Genomic DNA, 8,253 nt, shown 5'->3' on the forward strand with positions numbered 1-8,253 from the left:
GAAAAAAGTGAAGAAAGAGTGACTTTTGGAGTAGAAAAGCTCACTTTTCAACTTTTTGTCCATAGAGCCATTTTCATGCATTTGAGCTTGTTTCTTATTGCTTTTTGATGTTTGTTTATACAAGGAGGTAGATAGAATGATTTCTAAGCTTGTTGTAGTGTCAAATCCAACTAAAAACACTTGAAAATGAAGATTCGAGTGGAATTTTGAAGTGGTTTTGGGTGCTTAATAGTCCAACTTGTAGAAACCGCTCATTTGTGTGCCAAAAGTTATTGTTTTGTGTTGTTTATTTATTTGCGGTAGGTAGTTTAGGTCCTTAGCACTCCTCCCATGCACACAAACCTAGAATAGAACTAGAAAAATCACCAAGACTCATAAGAAGGGAGTCGGCCACACTGTGTGTTCCCAGACAATCCAAACCAACATCATAATCACATTCTTACAAGTGATGGTCATTGTAGCCTAATGACACTTTTGGATAGCCATCTTGTCTCATTAGTATACTTTTGCAAATACAAGCACCACATGTAATCCAAAAAAAGAAATGGCTCAACCCTAGGAAAGACTCCCATATTCCAGGTCGGCAGGGGGCATCACTTCCACCCGCTCTTGTGAATGGCAGGGGGCATCACTTTCCCCACTCATTGACCTCTAGGGATCTAAACTCTACTGCATATTGAAACATGCATACACAAGCAATTTAAGGAGGTAAGAAGGTCTTACATATCTTCAAGATGAGAAAACCAAAGAACAAAGGATTGTTAGTACAAAGTTATGCATGTGCAAGAACATGAGCATGCCGTAGGTGCATGTGTCTATATTAAAGAATATGTGTATTTGTACATGTGCAAACATGTGAGTACATCTATAAAACTAGGTGCATGTGTCCATGTTTCCACAAAAACTATAGAAATATGGGATATGAAGGGGGGAAATTAGTTCATAGGATACATTAGAGAAATTAGTTCATAGGATACATTAGGATACATGTGCTGCTCCTTACAGGCACCTACTGCACCATCTATTTTGCCCTCTAGCTAGTCTCTTGTCAGCCCCAGATCTGGTATTTTAACTGTTGCAAAAGTCACACATTACTTGCAACCACCTTAAGTCCTGAGGTGTACAACCCACATTGCATTCTATGTGCTGTCCATGTGGCAACCCCCTCTCTTTGTTTTTCTCTGTGGGTATGCCACCACATGGCAGCCACTATGCTGCCCATGTGGTAGCCATAACCTTAAGCCTCTGGGGGTTCAAGGATCTCTTGACTTTAGGAAGGAAAATGCCAACTCTAGAAGGGGGAAAACAGAGTTAGAAAGTTTTCATGAGGGGAAAGATTTTTAGTAGATGCCTAGAATCTTGTTGGACTTTGTCATCCATGACTAGGCAAGTTACCTTTTCTAGCTAGGTGCCCCAAGCACTCTCCCCAAATTCTTTGCAAATTCTACTCATTAATTACAGTCCTAAAGCATTCTCCCCACATGCTTTGCAAATTTCATGAATTAATCCCCAAAGCATTCTCCCTAGTGCATGCTTTGCAAATTCTAATAATTAATTACAATCCTCCCTGGGCCTCCCAATTCCTAATTCCTTGTTCATCCTTGATGGAACTTACTCACTTATCTCATCCACTTGGGCGTGTTTCAATGTGCCAATCACATTGGTTGATCACACGTGAAAATTTTGTATGCTAGTCACATTCGAGCTTTTGGAGTATTAGAGCGTTCGATGGTGGCTAATCACATCAGCTCCTTTATTCAGAGTAGATTCTTTGGGTGCTAATCATATTAGAGTTCTTTCATGCTAATCATATTAGCTTGTCTAATTGTGGTGGAGTTCCTACGTGCTAATCATATTAGAGTTCATGAATGCTAAGCATATCATATTAGAGTTCCTTGATAGCATATAGCTATGAAAATTCCACTCAAATTGGAAGAAAAACCTATCCACCTTAAATCTTAAGTCTCCAACTAGCATGGTGACATGCAAAGCTACTACACTGCATAAACCATATTATAATAAAATGTTCATCCTTAATAAGGTGAAATGTTGCAAAGGGGATATGGGGGGAGGGCTTCAGATTTATGGGTTTGACGTGGACTTTCCTATGGAGAGTATGTGTAATACAATAGCAAATTGTATGAGTGTTGTCATATAAGCATTGAATAGCAGAATGATACCGCATTATATGTGGTGCAGTTGATTTATTGTTCCTTGTGTGGCTTTCTCCTTCTCATTGTCTCTTCCTACCTTAGATTTGCCTTTGCTCATAGTCCTCTACAGTTTTTGTGATCCTACTGGGAGGGTGGGCCCCACCCAATTAGGAGAATAGGGTGTGATAGGCTTAGGTTGTTAAAAAAAACCATAACAGAGGGCCTATGTAGTAGAAGATAGATAGCATAGCCCCCATAAACTCATTGTTTATTGCTATTGTGGATGAATAATGAGCCATCATTTTGTAGGAGTTGAGAGTCCTAAATCAACCAACTGGCCAGCCTTAGTGGGCCAATCCTATAAACCAACCCATAGCCCTATGCATGGGTTTATGGGTCTGTGTGCTAGCTGACCTAGTTGATTAGTCAACCAGCCAGTCCAAGCCCTACATAAGGGCAAGGGAACAATTTCCCATCGCATCCCCTTCCCTACTATACTTGTCCCAGATCTTCCAATTCTTGCACCCTTCTTGAATTTCTCTAGGGTATTTTCTTGTCCTAGATATGGCCCATTTGTTGCTCGTTACAAGCACCTGCTACACTAGGACTACACCATCCATTTTGCCCTCTAATTGGTCTCCTGTCAGCCCCAGATCTGGTCTTTTCACTATAGCAGAAGTTACACATTACTTGCAACCACCTCACCTCTAATCCACACTATTCCAGGCATCTGGATGGCCTTCGGCTTGCTACGTAAGTCCAAAGATGTGCTGCCCACATGGCATCCTATGTCTTGCCCATGTGGCAGCCCCATCTTTTTGTTTTACTCTATGGCTATGCCACGAAATGGTCGATGGCTAGGCAAGAAAGCAAATGCTAACTCTAGAAGGGGAAAGATTTCGTGAGAGGAGGGATCTTTAAGAATCTTGTTGAACTTGGTCATCCATGACTAGGCAAGTTACCTTTTCTAACTAGGTGCCCCAAAGCACTCTCCACACATGCTTCCCAAATTCTACTCATTAATTATAGTCCTAAAGCATTCTCCCCATATGCTTTGCAAATTCCACCTAGGTGCCTGAAACCATTCTCCCTGCATGCTTGCAAATTCTACTAATTAATTGTAGTCCTCGCATTTGTGCCTTCCAATTCCTAATTCCTTGTTCATCCTTGATGGGAATTATTCACTTATCTCATCCACTTTGACAATTTTGTATGCTAATCACATCAGAGCTTTTGGAGTACTTGCCTTTGGAGTATCTACCTCATTGGCCCTCTCACCTCACTAGAGTGTCCAATGGTGGCTAATCACATCAACTCCTTTATTCATAGTAGATTCTTGGGATTCTAATCCTATTAGCTCCTCTAATCATATTAGAGTTCTTGCATGCTAATCATCTTAGCTCCTCTAATTATATTAGAGTTCCAGCATGATATTAGCTTCTCTAATCATATTAGAGTTCATGAATGCTAATCATATCATATTAGAGTTACCTGATAGCATATGGTTATGAAAATGCCACTTAAATTGGAAGAAAAATCTATCCACCTTAAATCTTGAGTCTCCAACTAGCATGGTGACATGAAAAGATACTATGATGCATAAAACCATAGTACAATAAAATGTTCACCCTTAGTAAGTTGAAATGTTGCAAAGGGGATTTGGAGGGAGAGCTTGAGTTTATAGATCTTACACATATACTTGGAAGGCACTAGCACGGTAGAAGGAGTAAAGCAATGCGTAAATGAAGTTAAAGTAAGAAGCTAGATCAAATAGAGTTGCGATCAATGCAGCAGACACATACCTCTATCTCATCCATGCTAAAAGGTATGGTCATGAGAATCTATACACAATGATGCAATTAGCTTGAATATAATAAGTGAGCATTTACCTAAGCTTTAGGCAGAAGAGTGATGCTTTCACAACATAACAAATTGAGTTGGTAGACAATATACTATGAGGTGCACAAGAGTGGAAAAGCTGCACAGTTGAATATATTTGAGCTTTATGTCAGATTTCAATAGTAGTTTCATGTCATCACCACGAGATAAGTGAAAACATGGTTACACCAAATGCATAACATTGTCCAAGCTTTATACTTCCCAAAAATTAAAATCTATGTTTCTCATAAGCAAATGCTACATTGAAGCATTATTCGAAGGCAGTGGAGGATAATCACCACAAAGACCTTCATGACATCAATTGTCAGCTAGAGAAATCTCTATGATATAATTCTTTGAAAGGAAAGGAAATTCATGAACTTGTACGTGACTTGCAAAGAATGCAAGCTGCACTAAACATAGTGTAGGCTACAAGGAACAGGCTTGAAGTTGAAGCCACGAAACTAAAGGATAATCTTGTGCAGGTTTAGGAGGAAAGATTAACCTTGCAACAGACCACATTCTCACACATGGAATAGCAAAGAGGAGATCAAAGGGTTAAGAGATTCTATTGTGAGTAAGGAAACATAAATTCAAGGATTGAGATTAAGGTAAAATTGCTACAATCCACACTATCCCATACCAAGGAATAAGAACAAAACTGGCTAGATCAGCAAGCTCAGTGGGAAGTCCTCAGTTAGCAAATGAAAGAAAGAAACATTGCTTATGGCAATGAATTGCTTGATGTTCACCAACAAGCAATGCTACAGTTGTCAAAGAGAGAGAACATTTAGCTTGAAGAGAAAGAAAACCTAGTCACTCAAATTCAGCAAACATAGAAAGAAATTGGGTTACATTTCTAGTTGGGACTTCCAACCATGGTCATGTTCAAAATCTTACCTCTCTAGAGCAGCATAATGAAGTCGACTAGAGCCAACATGAGCACCAAATTTAGAGAGGTCGTTGCTGGTTGATGTGACATGTGTCTTGCCCCAAGCCCTCTATCTGCATATACTTGTCCATAGGTAGCCAGAGAAGCAATAACATGAAACATTCCTTTAAATCAACATATCGTGCAAAAAAATGAGCAGAGTAAAAAATCATTTGCTAGAGGAAATCAAAACAAGATCTTAAAGAAACAATAGTGATTTATTACTTGCCAAAAAAGTGAGTAGAGTGACCAAAAAGCATTTGCTAAAGGAAACCTACGTAGGCAAGGATATTGCTATCCAATGAGCTTTGAACTTTAAGATCCAACCTGTGGGTTTTTCACAATCATAGCCAATAAGCTGCCACTAGCGTGAGTTGCCACAGTACTGCACTGAACACCTGCTGTGCTCAATATTGCTATAGCCAAAGCCAAGAAGAGATGATGAGGCATCTACAACAAGAAGTTTACGAGGAAGAAGATGCATCCAGCATGCTCTTTAGTGCTATGCATTCAGCTTTGCTACTTTAAATCTCCCCTTGCTTTCCAGATCGTGGATAGACAAAAGGGCGCCATGGCGGAAAAGAGTGCGAGGTGGTGCTCCGTAAGGAAGGTGAGGTCGATGGCTCCTCCACGGGATGACATCCACATGCTTGGAACTCATCAGGAAAAGAAGGGAAGGGCAGGAACTTCTTGAAGTATACTTCTATGCTAAGCTGGAGGAGGCTGAGAAGGGGACAATAGTTGCTACTCACGGTATTGAGAGGAGATAAAGCTCAAAATCATGGATGTGACTAGAGATATAGGGAGGGGGTGAAACCAAAATCAGTGCATCTATACTCTCGAGGAATGGCGGGAGAAATTGAAACCAATATGTATATCCTCTCAAGAAAGGGAGGGCAAAATTGAGCTTGTGAAAGTGAGTGAAAAGGTTTTTTTTGGGCTAAAAATGACATATAAAAGTCTATTAGAATAGCCCTTTCATATCAAATGGTTTTTTCCCTAGTCACATAGACAACCACACGTACATTGAGAAATATGAAATCCCATAACTATTCCACAAATCCACAACTCCTAAATGAATGAATTATATGCCATTCATCTTGTCTTGTAATAATAATAATAGAAGCAAACCACTGCACTAGTGGTAGTTATATTCCTTCAGAGAAGTGAGGATCAAACTCACATTTCCCTTTTAAGGACTCTAGGAAATCATCCTGAAATTGAGTAAAACTTAATTCATTAACAATTGGCATTTGGCTAAGTGAGTTTGCTACCACATTGAACTTCCCCTTCCAATATGTCAATTGCATATCAGACTCTTGTATTAATTCAGCCCATCTAGATTTTCTACCTTTAAGCTCTGGTTGATTGTTGTGAATCCACTTAATGCTCTCTTGATCAAAGATGATCTTGAATTTTGGCACCATATAAATACTGCCTCCACTTCTTTAAAGCATAAACTATAGTGTACAGTTCCTTCTCATATGCCGAGTAATTCTATTGGGCACGATCTAACTTTTTTCTTTCAAAAGAAACTGGTCGACCTTTTTGTAAAAGTACCATCCCAATCGCAAAATCATTGGCATTTGTCTCAACCACAAATGGTTCGTTGGAATCCACTACCTCTAAGACAAGAGGTGCTGCTATAGCTACTTTTATTTTTTCCAAAATTCTCTTTCGAGGTTCATCCCATATGAAGGTGCTTCCCTTCCCCTTAAGCTGGTCCATCATCAAAATAGCAATCTTGGATGAATCTCCTATATAATGTAGACAAACCTAAGAATATCTGTAATTCTTCTAGTTTTGTAGGATGTGGCCATTCCAATATAGCCCTTACCTTTTCAAGGTCCATAGGAACCCCTTCTTGGAATATTATGTCCCAAGTATTTCACTTCTTTTGCAAAGAATTCACATTTGGATTCTTTAGCAAAGAGTAAATTATCTCTAAGCAGATGCTGGAACACTTTTCGCAAATGTTCCAAATGCTATTTTATGGTTTTCCTATGTATAAGGATATAATCTAAAAATACTACATCAAATTTTCGTAAATATGGCCTTAAGACACTATTCATAAGTGTCATGAAAGTTGTTGGAGCATTTGTTAATCCAAATGGCATTACTTTAAATTGATAATGCCCATACTTAGTACGAAATGATGTCTTAGGGACATCCTCTTCCCTAATTTGTACTTGGTGATATCTTGGCCTTAAATAAATTTCAGTAAAATATTTTGCCACTTGCAATTGATCAAAGAGCTCATCAATGATAGGCATAGGATACTTATTTTTTATGGTGATTTTATTTAATGCTCTGTAATCTATACATAAAGGCATAGTACCATCCTTTTTCTTTACTAGTAAAACTGATTCAAATCAAGGTGAGCTACTTGGTTGAATTTGGCCCTTCCTGAGGTATTTAGTTAATTGTCTTTCAACCTCACATTCCTCCATTTGACTAATCCTATATGGGGGTCTAAAAACAAGGGTAGATCCAGGAATCAAATCTATTTTATGATCTAATTCTCTCTCAGGGGGTAAACCATCAGGAAAATTAGACAGAAAAACATCTTTAAATTCAAACATTAAATCATTAAAAGAAGATATATACTTTTTAACATTATAAAAAACAATATTACTTCTTTCTAATGTAGAAGACATAAAATCACCAATAAAAGTAAGCTCACAGAGATATACCTCACATTCTTCTTGGTGTAGTAGTCATTCCAAGTCCATTGAACAAACAAGAGGAGAGTTAGGCACATCATGTTCTCCTTGGATTTGGAAGACTCTACCCTCTTTTTCAAACATAATGGAGTTATTAAGATAACTCCATTGTAAGCTATGCCCAAGACTATACAGCCATTCTTGACCAAGCACTACGTCTGTTCGATTGAGATGCATGATTTGGAAATTCAAGGTATCCTGATAGCTTTGAATATCCACCTCTACACCATGTATCATGGTGTCCCAAACTTTTTTATCACTGCCCTTTGCCAAAGAGACCACATTTTTATTTGCACTTGGACTCTTAGGCAATTTTAACTTCTTAACTTAATGAGTAGTTTAAGAAATTATGTGTTGCATTGTCATCGACCATCACTCTTACTCTTTGCCCCTTTATTTTTCCTTGCATCCTCATTAAGTAATGAGGACCAAAGGTGGGCTGCCACATTGCCGATGATAGACAACACATGTGGGTGGTATCCTCATGATAGACCTCTACCTTAGTGTACTTTTCAGTATCATTAAGCGACAACACCTGCACCGCATGTACTTGCTTTTGTGGAGGTCT

Source organism: Dipteris shenzhenensis, chromosome 2, assembly GCF_047967505.1.
Source record: "Dipteris shenzhenensis isolate YYH24624 ecotype China chromosome 2, Dip_SZ_1.0, whole genome shotgun sequence".
NCBI lineage: Eukaryota > Viridiplantae > Streptophyta > Polypodiopsida > Gleicheniales > Dipteridaceae > Dipteris > Dipteris shenzhenensis.